The sequence below is a fragment of the Columba livia genome, chromosome 2, assembly GCF_036013475.1.
Source record: "Columba livia isolate bColLiv1 breed racing homer chromosome 2, bColLiv1.pat.W.v2, whole genome shotgun sequence".
Classification (NCBI taxonomy): Eukaryota; Metazoa; Chordata; class Aves; order Columbiformes; family Columbidae; genus Columba; species Columba livia.
The window spans coordinates 65,272,610-65,292,537 of NC_088603.1; the positions used below are offsets into that span (position 1 = coordinate 65,272,610).

At 39.9% G+C, this 19,928-nt stretch overlaps 1 long non-coding RNA gene across 3 annotated transcripts in view; it reads right to left on the reverse strand.

The window, feature by feature from the left end:
- Nucleotides 1-19,928, reverse strand: part of LOC135578813 (uncharacterized) — a 284,707-nt gene that overhangs the window by 41,818 nt on the left and 222,961 nt on the right. Inside the window, exons 7-8 of one of the 3 annotated variants that reach the window (XR_010470930.1) lie at nucleotides 3,921-4,118; nucleotides 548-2,722 (exon numbers count right to left, since the gene is read on the reverse strand). The exons of 1 other annotated variant lie outside the window; for it this stretch is intronic. This is a non-coding gene — a long non-coding RNA (uncharacterized LOC135578813). The remainder of the gene's footprint in view (nucleotides 1-547; nucleotides 2,723-3,920; nucleotides 4,119-19,928) is intronic. One more of the 3 variants, XR_010470931.1, reaches the window with a different exon arrangement.

The following is a 19,928-nucleotide window of genomic DNA, read 5'->3' on the forward strand; positions in this document are numbered from 1 at the left end:
GTAGTTTGAATCTATATTATATTTAATAAAACAAAAGTGTGTTCTCTTGTCCTATTAAAACTGCATTCTACCTTACCAGGGCTGAATAATTTGTATAAAATTGATTGCTACAGTTCTTAGTAAGAGCTCTAATTGCATTCCTGGTATAACTTAAAATGATAACCTTATCTTAATTAGTAGTGTGCTATAGAATGCTTCTGAAAGCCATGGGGGATTAACCTGCATTTCTAAACAGAAGACTTGGGGCTACTTTGGTATGTGTTTGATTAGGATTTTTGTTTGTTTATTTTCCCGTTTCATCACCAACTAGTACTAATTTATCATAAATTAAAAAGGGAAAGAATCAAATTGAGAGTAAACAACCCTGCTGCCAAATCATCTGGTTGGTCATCGCGAGTTTCTGTGCATAGGCTGGTCTCTGTACCCAGGCACACGTGCTTCCTGAGGGGCTTCTGTGCTTGGAGAGCAAAGGATGTGCTTACAGAAGCACATGTCTTTGGTAACTGCAGAGCACAAGGCACATTCATCTTGACTCCCAAGGACTCACCACTGCTGTGAATGAGCTGGGTGTGGGACAGGAGCAGTTGAAGAGTCAGGGGCTGGGACAGAGGGAACTCAGCCCTTCCCAGGCCTTGGTACAGCTTCACGTGGAGGCACAGCCCAACTCCAGCACACGCAGCAGAAGAAAAAAATTTGGATTAATTAAAGATTTTTTTTTTTAAAGACAAACCAAACCAACCAACCAAGAAAAAGAAACCCAACAAACAACAACAAACACCACCACCCCAAAACAAAACTAACCCAAAACATTCACATGAGCAAAGTGAGCCCCATCTTACTCTATTGACAACAACAAAACTGGACGACAACCCCACTGCCCAACAACTGTCACCCCCCCAGAGTAATTTCCTTGGACTTCATCGCTGTCAATTGTGCACCACAGCACAACCATAGTGAGCCACTGAGCAGTAAATGCCAGGCTTAGGGTGCCAAGAAACCACTTTTTGTAACTGTATCTTTTCCAAATTAACTTCTGTTCCTAACTTTTTAGCTCCAAGGAAACATCCTGCTTTTTAGCCAGATTCACCAGTTACATTACAGACCCCCCTGTAGGGCACAGACCCATTTGGAAGCATCTCTGTGCCCCTGCCTGTATGCACACAGCGTTAATGGGATTCTCCATGCTGTGCTGGAGCTCCACGGTGCCCGTTATGAATATAGAAGCAATAAGGTGGTGTTACAGAATTGCTGTAGCAATGCTACTTAAAAACAGACATGTATAACTTGATACACATCCATATGTATGTGTGCATCCCTGTGCACTTCCCTGTGTCGTCTCCATTCACATAAAATGATTAAACTCCCTCCGAAATGGTGAGACCTCTCTCAGAGATGTAGCATTTTCCTCATGGTAGCGATGCACTTTTGTAAGGTGAACGTGCATTCATTGACCATTCATTATGCACTTTCAAGAGCATGGCCACAAAGCAAGAATCTTCATTGCTTTTTGTTCACTATAGCTGGCAGACATCTACAGAAGATTTTTTACATCTTACTAAGCAGTTAGCCTTTTGATAGGAGACTGTGATCCACACCTCAGCATTTTCTTTAACTTTTACTAATGGTATGGAGTGGAAAGAGAGGGACTGAATGAAAATCATCAGTTTTCCAAGACTGCCTGCCTAATATTTCTCCTTATGGCAATGCACAAGCAGAACAATCAGCCTTGCCTCTGGTGTTAACCCAGCCAGTCTGTTAGCTAGTCCTTATAAATCCATCCATCACCTCTATGAAAGTCACTGCCTTCCTTTTACCGAAGATAATGTATGTTATTGGGATTATACCACTGCATGCAGAGTCATTAAAGAAAGATAGACCACAATTTATGACCGAGTCTGTGGACAGCAGGGCATTATTTTAACCATAAAATCACAATCTGCAAGGAGAGTGGCCAAACCAGAGGAGCCATTAAAGACTTATAATTAACATCAATCAATGTGACACTACTGTTGACATCTTTATTACTTTAAATACACTAATCAAATACTTCTGCATTCAGATAGAAAGATTGATAGGCAGACAGACGCAGAGAACGTCCCTACAGAGAGCAATTTTAAATTATCTATTCAAAAGGTAACAAAAAATAAGCACACCAGCATAATCACATGGGAATGCAGGGCACTGACTGAAACTGGTTTTAGCCAGGATACTAGATTTGCAATGGTCAATCCTGCATATGAAATGCACCAAATCTGCCCTGAAAAAAATACACACCTGCATGCTTCAGCCATGCGGCTGACTACCGACTCTCCTAAACTAAGAGAACATCCCACAGACAAACCTTGCTTTACCCTATTTTGCATTAGAAAAATAAATGGCTCAGTAACTCTTTACAACACTACTCCATTTTCCATCTCTACTTCTCCCCACACAGGAAGTTGGATGGAGGAATATCATGGTATTATTTGCATACTCACCATTGCAACTGTCAATATGATCTAATTGCATCCACATGCAATTTCATACTGTACAGACACTTTTGCTGCTCATACAAACATTCCAGTACTAACTTCTCTACATCACCTCTCAGGCCACATGCTCTTGTGCCTTATTGAAAACGTTTTTCAGGAGCAGCTCCTTTCTCCATAGGACATCCGCTTTGACATTCATGAAAGGGGAATGCTTGAATCGGCACCAGGAATCAAATGAATGTACTCCAGTTCTTTTCAGAAAACGTGTTTTGGAAGGAATCAAATAACGGTGTTCTCAGCATTAGTTAAAGTTTTAAGAATCCTTGCTTCTTTTCCTTTTCTACTGGGGATAATAATACTTTTAAAAAATACCATAACTTCATATTTATTTAGGTCCTATTTCGTTGTAATTAATAGCTTATTGGAATACAGAAATCGACTTTGAAAGAACACATACTGTTTCTTGTTCCCCTTAACTGGATAAGTATTACTTTTGTTTATTTAAAAACCAAGCAAACAAAACAAACAAACAAACAAACAGAAGCCTATCCTCTATGCAACATGGGAGGCTTTACGCTATGCTTATCCTGGCAAGTGCCTTCTTTTGAGAGGTCAGTGGCAACCTGCCAATCATTTCACCCCTGCAATGAGCATGAGGATTAGCAAACCTCTGCAAGCACACTGGAAAAAGGCAACGCCCCTTCACAACAGCAACCCCAGCAGCCTGGAGGTGTGAGCCCCCAACCTCCCTGAGACCCCTAGCATCCAAAGCCTCAGAAAACATCCTCAGTCAAGGATTTTGGTCCACCTTTCTCAGCTCTGTTGCAGGGAACTATACTCTGCCATAAACGTGAAAGCCTTATAGAGCACTAAGTAATGAGAAAAATGCAGTAATTTGTCTATTGAAAATCCAATTAGTTTAAGCCAATATTTATCAGATCACTCTCCTTAAAACATTTTATTTCAATTTTAACTTAGTTACACTAATTTGGATTGGACTGTCCTTCTCTAATGAAACTGCCAGGCCTTTCAGATGCTTTAATTCATTTCCAAACACAGTGAAGCCCCATAAAACAAGCAGAGAGAGACTGCTAGATGTACGTGGGGTTTCAGTGCATTAAAACAAACTAATGTATCAAATGACAAAATGTAATGAAAGCTTTTGTGGGGAGAGGAATTCAGACTGAGGCCTGAGACGACACATTGCAAAGTGGGCAGCCCGCCATCCGTCTACCAGGATCTCCTCTGCATCCTGCTGGAACAGCAGCTTCTACATCAGAGCTCTGCCCAGCTCCCCACCATCCACTTGTGACATTCCCGGCCATTGTCGTTCTTCTTACCCTGTACTGACTCAGTGGGAACACACATACCCTAATCTGAGCAGAGGATTGTGAAAGATCCCCCAATTTTTTTTTAAATTATTACTATTATTTTTTTCCCCAGGCTGACCTTGTTGTTTGTGAAGAACAGCAGAAATGAGCAGATAGCCACAGAGAGTTTACTAGCTCTGAGTCAGCGACGGGCCCGGTTATATCAAAGCTTGGGCAATGTGTCTGTAAGAAAGCAGCTGGCAGTAAACAGGAGTCGGGCGCAGGGGAAATGACAGCCGTCAGGGTGCAGCCGCTTCCTGCTCCCAGCTTTTGGCCTCTGCCAAAACAAAAACAATACTTAAATCTGAGCAAACATCCTCAGTGACAAAGGGGAAGGGTACGACTCATAACGGTATTGTTCACAAATATCCAGCTCACTCAGCATCCCAGTCTGAAAGAGGCTGACGCTGTATTTTCCACAGACAGATACATTTACATAATATTAATAAATCATTTACACAATATTAATAAATAACACAAGCACCGGCTATTGCACACTCACCAGTATACACCACGCTGTGCACCAGTGCGTATACATGTTCTTCAAACTAATTTTTGCATGCATGAGACTTGTTTTGGACAATCATCTGTGCACTAAAACTTTGCAAATGATTTTGCCTACATTTGAGAGAGGGGCCCAAAGAGTCAGGTGAGTGGCACTGGAACTGAAAGAAAAAGCGACTTAAGAAGGAGTGCATGGATGGTATGGTGGAACAGAAAATACCAAAAGTAAAGGTGAATAAGCAGAGAGCAAGTGAAGATGGGGGAAAGAAGAGAGCCAGAGCAGTCCTAGAAAACAGAAGGATGGATATGAGTGATCCCATAATACCTTCATTAATTTCTCATTAATTTTCTATTCATGGTTACATTTATGTACCTTGAGCATGTATCAGTAGTTAGTGCGGATTTAACTTTATCATTGCCAAAAAAGTGTGCCTGCTGCCTTCCCTCAAAGCTTTTATGTGACCCTACAAAGTCAGCCCAGGGACATTCTGTGGTCAAAGGTACAATTTCCAGCAAAACCTGGATGAAATTCTGCACCTTTTCCACTCTTCCTCATTATCTGAGGACACTGAACAGACTTCATCCCTGAATCCTAGATTTCTGGTCTCACCAGAGGCTTTAGGATGCCTTTAAGTAAAAGGTGTTGCAGAAATGCAAGGCATTCATGTAATATGCTTTCTAGTCAAACCTGAGTGCTGACCTGACAAATAGGGTAAACATATGGAAAAAATGATTTCTTGCATGACAGCCTCTTTCTTCCTCTCAGCTCCCTCCATGCCCCTCCACATCGTAATGCACATCACTACTGCCAGAGCAGCATGAAAATGTATGCAGCTACAGCACTGGCCTGTTAAAATTGTCTGAGCCAAAGGTGTTAATCATCAACTGGGATCTGAAAATCATAACCAGGAGACAGCAGTCGCGACAGCTCTGCAGCATAATGACAAAATATGCAGAGCAATGTGGAAGACAAGAACGCGCTCCCTGTCTTTTAGTCTCTGTGCAATTGAGAAGCATGTTAATAAGCATGTTCATTTCAATGGCTTTTATTGTAACAATCATTTTCTTGCTCTGCTGGATTTTTTTATTATATTCCTTAGAGTAATAATATTAATCAAGGCACTGCTACATGACACTGTCAAAGAAAAAGCACATCCTGAGTGAGCCAGCCTATAATGGAAACACTAGTGAATGCTTCCAGATTTAACGTGGGCCATGAGATCACATATACTCATGCATGCGTGTGCACACACACACACACACACTTATTTTTACGTACATGATCAAATAGCACAGACATAGTGGAGGAGAATAACTACTTCTTTAACTTAAAGGTTTATGTCAATATTTAATGCAATCAGTTGGATAACAGGACTCTCCATAAGGTAAGCTTCCTTTGAATAATACATGGGCTAGGAATATTATATTTAACTGAAAATTTACGTGCTGGATTTTTAGACAGTTTGTGTGACTGCAGCAAAGGGAAATTTTCAGCATGGCTTCTTTTGAGCCTGTGTGTGTGCACAGAGCATGTGCATGAGCTTTCACTTCAGATGCAGGTACAAGATCTTACAGAAATAATATTGCAGTTTTGGTCCCTGCAGGTGCACACGCAAGTGCTCCTTGGCCAGCAATAGTTCTGCAGGCTTGCACTGCCTGCAGTGGTGTTTGCACACCCCAACACTTACACACGTTTGAAATTTTCAAAGTTTGGATCTAATGCACACAACACATAAGAATCATAGAACCATTTCGGCTCGAAGAGACCCTCAAGGTCCTTGAGTCCAACCATAACCTAACTCTAGCACTAAACCATGTCCCTAAGAACCTCGTCTATGCATCTTTTAAACACCTCCAAGGATGGTGACACCACCACTTCCCTGGGCAGCCTGTTCCATTGCTTCACAACCCTTTCCATGATTTTTTTTTTCCTCATGTCTAATCTAAACCTCCTCTTGTGCAACTTGAGGCCCTTTTCTCTCATCTTATCACTTGTTACTCAGGAGAAGAGACCAACACCCTTCATGCTACAACCTCCTTTCAGGTAGTTGTAGACAGCGATCAGGTCTCCCCTCAGCCTCCTTTTCTCCAGGCTGAACAGCCCCAGTTCATTCAGCCGCTCCTTATCAGACTTGTGCTCCAGACCCCTCTCCAGCTTCATTGCCCTTCTCTGAACTGTCTCCAGCACCTCAGTGTTTTTCTTGTAGTGGAGGGGCCCAAAACTGAACACAGGATTTAACGTGTGTCCTCACCAGCACCTAGTACAAAGGACTGATTGCTTCCCTAGTCCTGCTGGCTGGCCATTGCAAATGCAAGCCACAGCTTGCAGCACACCAGCCCAAAAAGGCCAGTGCTACCCTGAGTCCACAAGCTGGAGCCCCGGCCAGCTGCCAGGTGCTTGTCCCCGCCGCTGCCTTCGCCTCCACCGCAGCCAGTGCTGGAGGAGTGACCTGGGAGAGTTCAGCGCCGGGAACTGCTCTGGCAGCCTCGTCCTGTCCTCGCTTTACCCCTCGGGCTTGCCAGCGATGATGACAGCTTTGCTAGCTTTGAACTGCCGGAGGGAGCAGGAGGGCTGATTTCAGCTGGCTCCTGCGCCAGGCACAGTGCGCCGTGCCTGCACCACAAAAATCCATGGGAGCTCAGCTATTGACTTCAAGGGCTGCAGGACCAAGTCCCTTGGAGCGACTCGTTGTATAACTGACTCAAGAAACGGTTTGTGGTTTCCTTTAAGAGCCATTAGAGAGCTTTACATAGTTTTATGTCTAAAACTTAAGATATTGGTATCTAAGACAAACCCAAGGCTTAATCACAGAATACATTTGATATTTGTCCATGGTTAGAACTTGCTAAATTAAACTTTCCCAACAAACAGGACAAATATTATGCAGCACAATAACATTCAGCTGAAGACAGTGCGTATGCCTCTGAGCAGAGTAAAACATACATCTTATAAATGAACAACCTCTTGAGAGATGCAAATACCTTAATTCCATGCAGTTTTCCAAACAGTTGTTTCAACATGAGCTCTTTTATGGGTTGTTTCATACTTACAGAGGTCACAGTACTGCTTACCGATTAAAGGCAGGGAGTCAACCTTTTTTTTTCTTAATTTCTATTTCATTCTAGCTCTGTTTATTCCAGCCCAGTGCACTTGGCATTAGGAGCTGTGACAACAATTTCTCGTATGAACTGCAGTTCACACAGCTGCGGTTATTTTCTTTTTATCATACTCTTAAAGCTACTCCGAGAAAAAACGAAAATGTAGCTTATTGATTGAATGTCACTCATTCCAAGGCTGTCACTGCTGGATAAAAATAAAAACCCCAAACACAAGGCGTCTTCATTTCAGAATCTGGAAAACATGTGTGTTAGGAAGTTATGACATATTCCAGAAGTGATAAACAAACACTGCCAAGTTCTTTCACTGGCCTACAGTAAAAGCCAACAAAGAGAGGAAAAAAAAGGTCCTGCTTTATATCCCAACTATCCCATGTAGTTTAGGCTTTGAATATTTAATAGTAAGCAAAATTTTATCTCTACATCTATACCTTTGCACAGTAACAAACTCCAGTAACTATCATCAATAAAATATTTCCTGTTGGTCATACATATTTCTAAAATACAAATTATATATACACAATAGCTTGAAGCTTAAAACTGAAGCTGCCCATGATGCATAAAAACTGCTCCAGAGTAATGGGATAATTTGCAAAACTCTGCCTGCCACTCTGGCCTTCTCTAGTTGGAAAGAGACCTATGTGGGGAAAAAGGGCCTTAGCTCTGCCTACAGATATTTTGCAAGAGGACATTAAGCCTTAGATTTTTTTTTCTCTTTTTAAAATGCTGTTTTAAGCTGCTTTTTTTTTTTTTTAATTCTATGAGCAGTTTGTTTGGGCTGTTTGAATTGTTTGTTATGTTTGGTTTTTTTTCTCCCTGCCTGAAAGAGCAAAATTGCAATTTTTTGAAACTCTTCTTGAGTAACTACAACAGCCACCTAGAAAAGCACCTTTATAAGCTTTTGCTATCTAACTGTAAAAAAAAAGAGGTGGTATGTTGTTGTGGTTGGGCTTTTTAAATTGTTATTTTATCTATTTTTCTATTGTTGTGTTCAAGATACAAAGCCCAATTGGTGCAGGAAGCATTTGTGTTACATGCTGCTAAATCCTTTCAGGCAACAGCACCTAGGAAGACCTGTAACATCCAGTTTAAGTACTGGTGGTGATGGTGGTAGTGGTGTTCCTGACATAGTCACAGTTCACAGAATCACACAGAATCAACCTGGTTGGAAAAGACTTCAGAGATCATCAAGTCCAACCCTTGGTCCAACTTCAGTCCATTTACTAGATCATGGCACTAAGTGCCATGTCCAATCTCAGTTTAAAAACCTCCAGGGACATGAGTCCACTACCTCCCTGGGCAGGCCATTCCAATGCCTGACCACTCTCTCTGTAAAGAATTTCTTTCTAGTTCCTAGCTGCCAGCTGCTCCATTTGTATTCAATGTCATACAAACAGTCTATTTACTGATCTTCAAGTTTTATTACATACACATTGCCATGATATTTAAATGCTGCATGAAAAGAGGGAGCACAGTAAGCATGGTACATGGCCACGAGTTCAGAGCAGAATTTTGTCTCTGATGTGGGAAAGGCAGCTCTATCAACCACCACTTCTTAGGACTGAAAGAGTACATCTGCCTGGGGACTGCCATCTTCTCTTTAGGAAGTCTCTCACAGATATTAGGGAGAAGAAAGTAATATTGGAGACTGTCCATGAAGACTGTGTTGGGATACAAACCTCACCCTGCGCTGCAAAAGGCAGGTCTGCCCGCTGCTGTGGTGCCCCATCCACTCGGCTCCGCCATGGAGGACTTCAGAGCCACTCCGTTTAATTGTACGGATTCAACTTTGCTTCCAACATCACACTCGGAACTGAAGCACAAATATGAGCAAAGCTTCGATTTTTCCATTTACTTGAGCACTTTATACCTCTAGTGGCAACAAAGACATGACAGTAACATAGCAGACGCACTCGCCTACATCTTTAGATACACCACGTCTCTTTCATGTTGGATTTAAAGCAGAATAAAACATTGTCCCAGTGGAAATAAATACTGCAATAAATCAAACCAGGTGTAAATGTTACCTATATGCTAACTGTATTTAACCGAGGCGTGCAGGCCTACCATCTCAGGCACTCCCCATCGGCACCCCTGTAATAGCCCAACACTACCACATGCCAACCAAACCTTAGCACGGGCTTAGCCTCACAAGTCTACACTTCCTGGCTGACTGCAATTCAACATGTGCTTGTGTTAAGAGGATAGAGAGGACCTGAGAAGCAGGGTTCAATGGCTGCAGCGTTCGGGGATGTAGCTGAAGACTCAGTTCACCCAGACTTGAGTGGCAGTACAACAATTTCTAACCACTGGTAGCAATGTGCTGGCTGCTGCAGGCAGCCCACAAGGACCAGCCGAGCCCCACAGCTCCTCCTGCAGAAGATGGACCACAGGTAATTAAAGAAGGTAACGACAGGGTTTCAAAATGCAACCCCCCACCTCGTTGCACTTATGGAACGTAGGTGTCATCTTGTCTCATTATGTCATTTATAAGTCACAATAATTGGCTCATGACATTTCTATTCCTTTCAAAAGCAGTTGGTCACATGGCATGTTAACTAGCCTCACGACTGTGGCAGTAGGTGGTTGTAAGCAGAAATTTTTGTACAATCCACTTCAGAAAAAGAAGTCAAATTTTGCACACAGAGACATTAGCCCAGCAATCCAGGAAGACAAATATTCTCCTTTCATCACCAGCTATAGTTACCAGACAGGAAAAAAAAAAAAAAAAAAAAAAAAAGGATGTCATGAGAAAACAATTAAAAATGAAAAAATAATCAACCCAAACTCAAGAGCTATAGTAGAAGTTGTCTTCCACTTTTCTGCTCCAGCTCTAAAAGTGTATTTTACAACCACAAATCTTTGTTGAAACTTTCTTGCTTCAGTCACCAGGTGTTTTTTGCAGTTATTCACAGGCAGTTTTTAGAGCACCATTTATACCATTGACCTTGGCCTGAAAAAACATATAGACCATACCCATCCAAGCAGGCTATAAACTGTGCTAACCAAGGCCTGAAAAAACATATAGACCATACCCATCCAAGCAGGCTATAAAGTGTGCTAACCAACTTTACAGCTTTTAAATCTTATACAGTTTTAAAACCCCTCTAAGGAATTTATCCCCATGAATATACCTGCATAATGCACAGAACGTTAAAGGATTTGTCTCAAGAAGCATTTGGTTCTTCAGTCACCTTGCAAGTTCCCTATATGTCAGCTTAGCAATGTGACTACCAAAGAAGCGTAAAATCAAAATTCTGGTATTTTACTAAAAGTAAATTTAGGAGTTATACTGACCAGTACATTTTTTTGTCAGGCCTGTTGATTGATAACATATGAACACCACAATAATCTGATGTGTTCACAGAGGTTCCCTAGACACACTGAATTCTCCATTGATAGGGACATTATATAAATGGACATATCAACTGAATTTAATATGGTGAGCTCTGCTTTCACATCACATACCTCCAAAAAACCCCCTATTCAAGGTCTATTGTTCCACATGCACGTGCAGTAAATGTTTTGGGGATTTTTGGTTTTTAATATCTAAATTGCCCTTATTTTACTGGGGATGGGAGAGGAGAAGGAAGCTTCCATGAAAGAAGTCACATGGTGTCTCACTAAAGATAGAAGAGCTCAGCCTAATAAACTATCTTCATTTTAAGTTCTTTTTTTCAAGAGCTAATAACTTCAAAACTAAGAATAGTCCAGTCCACCTCTGAATTCAATAGTTCCAGTACACATGTATACATCTTACTAAGTGCAAGTCTGGTTTAATTATGCCCAATTGGATCTTATTTAGTTTTAATGTTTGACAACTAGCCCTTTTCTAGTGGGAGTATTTTTATAGCAGATGATCCTTTTTCTATTTTCTAAACATTCTGGATCATCAAGTAAATGTAAATTACACAACCTTAAGTAGTAGAAAGGAACAAAAAGTCAGTAACAGGATAAATATACACCAGAGCAGAAACTGAATCTAGCGAGTTCTATACTTCAAATGTAAATAGGCAGTGAAGTGATTATTCAATAGTTGTAAGTATAAGCTTTTTGTTATCGGTTGGTATCACGCTACAGTTATCATAGATACTGTTACTGGAATTGCATAAAATGGAATTCATATTCATAGGCATATTTGTAATTTCTTGATGAAACTCCCAAAGAAGGTAAATAGATAATAACAGGGGTTTGTAACATGTCAACAACTCATAAAGAGTATGTATTAAGATTACATACCTATTAAACTATAAGGCTTGCTAACACAAAACATAGCTTGAAAAGAATAACCTAAGCACATTGCATTGCTCTGATTTTTTCCAGCCAGTGCTGCTGGGGAAAAGAACTGAGTGATCTTCCAGGGTTACCTGGGATGGACACTTACTACAGACAAGTCCTATAACAATACACACTTTAGTATTGCGGATCAACTTAACTCAGAATCAAGTTAACTCAGGAAAGGTAGCATGGAACGGTGTCATTGAGAGACTTTTTCCAAGAGAAGCTGCAGACTGAGAGGAAAAATTGTCCCGAACTGCCTGCAGGAATTTCCAAGTATCTGGAACTTCATGTAGAGTTCACCTTCTTATACAGTTTGTCACAAGCTTACTCCGAATTACTACACTTTTTTTTTCTTTTACCCTCCCAGCAATTGGCTTAACACTTACCACTTAGGATATTTAAAACTATTTAAAACCACAAAGAATTCTACTGAGATGCATTTTGTTTAGTTGACATAAATGGTTTTCTATTGCCTGTTTTTGAACAAGAAGAGTATGTGGTTTGCAGACCACACTGGTGGAGGTGTATTGCTGTACCAGGTGACATGTCAACAGAACATGACTTTACACAAGGAATAACAGAATTCCATATTTAAAAAAAAAAAGTTTTGGGCTGCCAAACAAATCATTAGCACAATGGCAGGAGTCAAGCCAATAGGTTACTCCATTCCAGTCCCAAGGAGGAGAAGCCATATACTAGGAGAACTATAATTTATCAGATAAAGACATAGAAAAGATAATAGCAAGAAACTTTGCTAAAGCTATTGAAACTGCAAGGAAAGTGTGACTTCATAACGTAAAATGCAACTAACAAATCATGAGAAAAGCCTATCAACAGTTTCCAGATCACTTTGCTTGATAAATAAACTATAGATAAAAACTGCAGGATTTAATTTAATGCAGGAATTATTTACTTAAATTCCCTTGTATAGACAAATCAGCCTTTTCAGAATGATCTTCCTTAGCTTAAAACATGTGTAAAACAACATGCAAAATTTCTTTCCAATCTGTAGCTTTGATTGAAGATGAAGTAGTGGGACTGCTGCTGAAGTGGTATGCCTTTAAATCTTTAGTGCTGATGTGAAAGTATGTGCTGGCTGGTCTGATGTTTTTAATAATTGTCAGCACAGTGTCATTGGACTTATATACATCTTAATGAGAAATTACTAAAACAGGAACTCTGCTTCTGCTTCTTAATCTGTTGTACTCCCATCAAAGCCAGACCCTATGTAAACAGGAAGCTGGAATCAGTCCGATAATGTATCACCCACAGGACTAAAGATTTAAAGGAGACTGGACAGACAAACAGAACTACAGTCATGTTTGTCTTTCCACTTATAAAAGTCATTCCCCAGCAGATCATCATCCTTCGTGAAGCCAAGAACTATAAAGTTCCCCAGGATAGTCTGATAAAGTTAAATAGCTGTATCTAAAACCAAGTCTCAGCCATACTAAACTACACTTGAGGTTTCAGCCTTGTCGAAAAATTTAAGTTGAAACTGCTAAAAGAACCTGAAGTCCCATTTCTAAAGCTACTCAATTCCATCAATTTTAATTTTCATACCTGTCATCCAACATCATCTATTTCCTTTTGAAAAGTTAATCTCTGGCCTTCTATCTGGCTAGTAAGGTCATTGCAAAACTGAATGTTTGCAAACAACTAGTGTGACCAAGAAAGGATTCTTGTAAGCACTTGTCTCTCACTTTTTTTTTTTTTAATTTGCTAATATGAACAGTTGCAAATTGTTTTTAGAAACAACAAACACTTCAGTTGTGGCTTGAAAAAAAGCCTAAAGGAAAATAACATGCAAGACAGAGCACTATGTCCTCAATTTATAAATTACATGTTATTGGGCCTATTTGGACTGCCAACAGAGTGCAATGTGTACCTGCCATTAATATCTAAAGTAACCTTCCTGAGTACCAAGGGAATTTGCTTGAAAGTGACAGTGAAAATATCAGGGGTTTATTACTATAAAAAAAAAAAGGGCAAATACTGGAAAAGAGAGTAAGTTCTGCAAACCCTGTGCTGGGGACCATCAGGGGCAGAGACATGACAGAGAAACACATACTGGAACTCCAGGCCTCAGGTCTTCCCTCCAGGTCACTGGGTTTTGACTTCTAAGGACACCCAACATCCAATTCAAAGCGGAGTTAAAAAACCCCTAAAACATAACATTTTCCTTGTTTAAGATAAAGTTTATGGTATAAATAAATAATAATATACAGTATTGTTAATAAGGCTCTGCAGTTATCAGCATGTGAATTTCAAAAGATTACAGATATTGTGCTGTTGTGATTGAGATTAAGGGGGCACCTAATTGGGAGGTAATATCTTTCACCAACTGACAAAATCATGTTAGAGGAAAAAACCCCAAATGAAAGAATCTTGGGGCACACAAAGATTTTCCTGAAGTATCAGTGAACAGATACAGATGTGCAGATACAACGTGCAGGTTGTCAAGAAGATTTTATTGTTGTCAAGTGAGATTTGCTTTACATCACAGCGAGATTTTCAGTTCCTCTGCAACTGTTCCTCCCTGTTTCAGCTCATTAATCTGCAGTTTAAATAAAAATGAAGAGTAAGACAAGGTCTTTAATTTCAACTGAAAGTTGGTTAGATATTTAACTTACAGGTCCTAGGTATCTACATAGTAGTATCACATTCAGTTTAAGATTACTTTAAAGTTAAGGTTGGTTTTGCACTCTTCAGCTACTACAGCGTATTTTAACCTATTTATATATTTTGTATTTTACAAGCAACTTTGCAAGTTGTTCAGGTTTTATCTCCTCCATGAACTCATCTGTATTTATATATATAATTTTAAATTACAGCTTTCATTCAGCTGTGCACCTTGACGCATGCTTAAGCATGTATTAAAATCCATCCTTATTCAAGGCAGTGCCTGAATTACACAAAAAACGAGCTTGCCTTTCCTAGTTATAATATGAGCTACAACAAGTAAAAATAGTGCTGCCAACAGAGGATGAAATATATAAGCGAGCTTTAGAAACCTTAATGACCCAAGCCCACTTTCCTTTATAGAAAAGTTGGATGAGTACAAATTAAAGAGCCCTGATACCCATCATAAACCCTGCACTCACAGCTCCAGTCAGTACAAGATCAGCTAGTAAAGGATATTCCTTGGCTAGCAAAGGCCAAGTGTAAGGTCCTGCACATGGGTCAGGACAATCCCAAGCACAAATACAGGCTGGGTGGAGAATGTATTGAGAGCAGGCCTGAGGAGAAAGGCCTGGGGGTGTTGATTGACAAGAGGCTCCACGTGCAACCAGCAATGAGTGCTTGCAGCAGAGAAAGCCAACTGTGTCCTGGGCTGCATCAAAAGAAGCATGACCAGCAGGTGATTCTGCCCCTCTGTTCTGGTGAGACCCCCACCTGGAGTACTGTGTCCAGCTCTGGGGCTGCCAACATAAGAGGGACATGGACCATTGAAGCAAGTCTAGTGGAGGGCCATGAGCTGGAACACCTCTCCTATGATGAAAGGCCAAGAGAGTTGGGGTTGTTCAGCCTGGAGAAGCCTCCAGGGAGACCTTCCAGCAGCCTTCCAGTACCTAAATGGGACCTACAAGAAAGCTGGAGAGGGACTTTTTACAAGAGTGTGTAGTGACAGGACAAGGGTTAAGGGCTTTAAAGTTAAAGAGGGATGATTCAGATTAGATATAAGGAAGAAATTTTTCACTATGAGTACTGAGGCACTGGAAAAGGCTGCCCAGATAAGTTGTGGATGCTCCATCCCTGGAAGTGTTCAAGGCCAGGTTCGATGGAGCTTTAAGCAATCAATAAATCATACTTTGGTAATGAAATTTAGTAGGAAGCTGCATTACCTTTCCTAACTCTACTCCAAATTAGATGAGAGCTACTACTTTATTTACATATTTGTGCTATTTGGTCAGACACAGTCCTGCTTACAAATAGCTCCAGCTGTTTGCTGCAGCACACCTCACAGGCTGGAGAGAAAACTGAGGAAGACAAGGGTTCCTCCAACCATATCCATGCACTTCCGACCATCTATCAGATTGCTGATTTGTCTTTTTCTGTGTTTCTGCAGTAAGACACATGGGTCCAGCCTTGATACCAGTGTCCGCAGACTTCCATGGGTTGCATTGCTCAAAAGTTTTAGTATGGATCACAATAATGGAAGACAAAATGGTCTCAAGACATGTTCAGTTGTATGAGTGTGGCAAGAAGCTCTATTTTGTGCCTTTTCTTAAGCACATAAAAAATGTTTCCTCAATATTTTACTTGAACATTTGTTTTAGTAATGCTATTTCGAAATGTGTGTAAAAACAAGTAGAAATTTAATCCTTAATCCTGCCAATACAATAATAAAAATAAAGAAATAAGCCAAGCCTGGTTTATACAGGACAGAATGGGAGGGAATGGAATACTTGATGCAAAACTGATTGAAGGCTTAAGAATATTATATGTTTACTGTATTATTTTATCTCGTTGTGACACACACATATGTATCTTGAATTTTCTCAAAGTACTGACCAGCTACTTAAAAATACTTGGTACTTGGGCTCCTCTCAAGTTACTGGATCTCCTCCAGGGCCAGGACAGTATCTCAGACATATGGGTAAACATATGGTTTATCATTGAGTCATATATCCTTTGGTTTAGCTCATAGGAGATCTTATGTACATTGTTCAATGGAAAACCCCTGAGTGCTTCCACTTCACAATTTCTGTAATATCCTTTAGTCACAGCAGACAACAGTCTTTTATTTATTCGATTTTTGTTAGACTTTTATCTCATTTCTTTCCTCTCCTAATTTTAACTAACTATTAACCCAGCATGATGGAAACCCAAAAGCAATTTAACTGACCAAAATCTCTTAATCACCCAGTTTAACAGGTTATTTGTGTGTAAAAACTCCTCTTCAGCCCTAGAAATCAAAACTTTTCTATTGACATGTATCAGCTACAAACCCTTCCTACTTCAGAACTCTGGGAAGGGAGATGGCTATCAAAAAGACGGCCTTTTAGAACCAGAACAGGATGTGATTTTCACTGCTAACAAAAGTCACATAAATACTGCTCTGTGAGCAGCAAGTGTATTTAAGTAGTGTTCTTTTGGGGAGACAGATTTTTCTTCTTCAGCAGCTCTTGTTTCATTGGTTATTACCGCTATTCAATAATGATGCATTTGTACTGGTATTGACCAAAATATCCCCATTTTCAGATCTAAGTGTGCATTATATTTTGATTTGTAAAGAGCCATAAGAATTACATACACTGTACTAAGCAGGATTCCTTATTTTTAGTTTTGCATTCCCACCTAATTATATAAGGCCTTTAAATATCATTCAAAGAAACAGGGAGGGGGGTAGAAATACCCTCTCTAAGAAATGAATGCCGGGTTGAAGTAGCAGTATTTTGTACCAATGTGAAATTGCCACAAAATACTGAAGAATACATTATTACCATGTCAATTTTAGTAAGAATACAAAATCTATATGTAGTATGTATAGTCATATGCCGTTCCACAATAAATACAATGTGCATGGTAGGTAAGTATAATTAATGAAAACAGATTGTGCACTGTGAATAGTTACCAAGACACAATACCCACAGAACAATTTTCCCCAGAAAATTTTGCAACCGTATTCATTTTTTTTTTTAAGCCTCAGTCAGTACATTTACAGTGGCAATTCACCTGCATAAGTCTCAGTTAAATGACTTCGCACTCACCAACAGAGCTCTAAAACAAACTCAGTTCTTCTGTTTGACACATGGGGAACAAAATTATTCATTAGACTATGAATCATAAAAAAGACAGGTTCATGAGCCAACGGCAGGCTGAGCATCCAAGGACAGAGGTAAAGGTCTTCCCTTATTTGTACACAAGTCAATGTGGAATACTGCCATAGGCTTTGTTGAAACGAAAATTTTAAAGTGTGCTGTCTTAGCTAACACATATGCTCAGTTGCATTTCTAGTACATACTCTTGGAGTGAGATGTTTGTTCACGGTGATCCTGGTAGCAGTGGGACAATTAAAAAGTGGAGATCTTCTACCAAGAAAATAACTTTTTGGTGACACATGAGTTCCAAAGGAATGCTAACATGTTCTTCAGTGCTGACACAGCAAACAAACAAGCACAAATAATTCTTCATGTCTGGAAATCAAAAGGAATGTAATGCCATTCTCTGGGTGTCGAGGTATATTTATTATTTCAGTATGGAATTTATTCTGGTTGATTGATGTAGACTAAGAGGAGAAAAATCAATAAGAGTATTGCATGTATTCAGTCTGAGCAATGTGGATTCCACTCCAAGCAAGGACAGAAAAGTGAGAAAACATGGATTTTAAAAAATATTTAAAATAATGGTAACAGGTGAATTTTACTAACTGAAGTTAACCAATTAACCAGAAGGTGTCATCAGCCAGAATCAAGATGAGAAAACATATAGCAAGGCAACTTCCTTTCTGTAAATAACCTTTACTCATTCATCTTTTTTTTCATTCATTTTATAACATGACCTGTAGTCAATAAATGTTTATTATCAGGATGCTCTGAGGAAAAACAAAATGTGTTCTGTTTCCTAGCCACTGTCCATAACTTCGCCTTTTCTCTGTAAAGAATTGGATAATGAAAAGTCATAAGGTTTACGAGATTCCCCTTGCAAATTCAGAACACTAAAAATCTGCCTTTCTTATTGGCTTATGCGTAGTGTAACTTTTTTGCTATGTTGCTGGTCAACAAATATTATGTTTCCTCCAGGAGAACACCAATGCAACTTGTCTCCTTGAGAGCTACTGCTGTGTTCCTTGGAAGACACAGAAAGGGGGCAGAAAAATGTCAAGGGGGAAACCTTGCCTAAACCCAGGCCAGGCAGTAAAATTACCCAGGGAAAAAATCATGTTTGTTAAGTCACTCCTTTTGTTCAGTAAAGGTTAGCAAGCATTTCAACAAATTGCCTCTTGGGTCAAATAAAGCTAGAAAGGGAGTAGATGTGATAGCACTTGACAGATCTTGATTTTTAGCTGGAAGCTACAGTACTATTTTGGACTCTCAGGTTCTGGATCTTGGTTTACAATAATAAAACAACATCTCCATGCTTATTTACCAAACAAACTAAGAACAGTGATTTTATTTCCAGAGTAAAACAGAAGTTTTTTGTTCAATGTCCCATCACCATGCATGAATCTAGAGCAAGCTGGCAATAACAACTGTTTAATCACAGTGACTGCAACTGTGAGGTTCTGCAGAAAATTCCTTCTGCTCAAGCTTTAAAAGAACCAAAATCTCTACTTATTTTCTTTCAACCTTATGAAAGTGCATTCCTTTGAGAAGCTCATTGTGTTCCTCTTAAGGAAAATAAATCCACTGTGTTTACCGAGAAATGCATTCTGCAGATGATCTAACATCTCATTAAGATGATTTTACCCCATATTGTTCTGGCACACAGGCTCTCACAAACAATGTTTTCAATACTCTGCTCTTCAGATCTCATCACAATCCTAAACTAGGTCACCTGGAATGACTATATGGTACATAAACAAACAGATCAGATCCAACTTCTGCCTTTCTTAAGTACCTGATATTTAGAGGCCTTTTCCTTGCAAATAAAAGTTTAAAAGCAAACAAGGAATGTTTTAGGTGGCTTTTTACCAATACCTGGTTCTTCAAATCAAGCTCAGATTGATAATGAGTGACAGTTACTGCCAATCAATGGCTGTTTGGTGGGTTTTGCAACACCAAACATCTCATTTTTAGCAAACCAGGGCAGGGATTTGCACCTTGGGGAGCTGAGAGGCTGAGGCTGGAATGGCTCCAGCAAATGAGCCACCTCTGTACCCTGAGACAGGGAAGCTACTGGTCAGGGCTGAGGTCATTCCCGTCGGGTGGCAGACAACAAGACCTATTCTTAGCACACATTAGCTGACATTTGGTAAAACCGTAACAGAGAGAAGGGAGTTTGTGAATACTCTGCCAGGGGGCCAAGAACCACGTCATCCTGATAACTCGTATTACATCTACGGCTTACCTCATGTTAGCTACTGCACGTTAGCTAAGATGTAGAAAAGAAAAAAAAAAACACCTTTCATTGTCTGGTGAAGACAAAGCAGCTGAAAACTGATGATAAGATGAACTCGCTGTGACATTGGCCATATTTAATTAATTTTATTCACAAACAGAGAACTAACCTAAAATTTCAA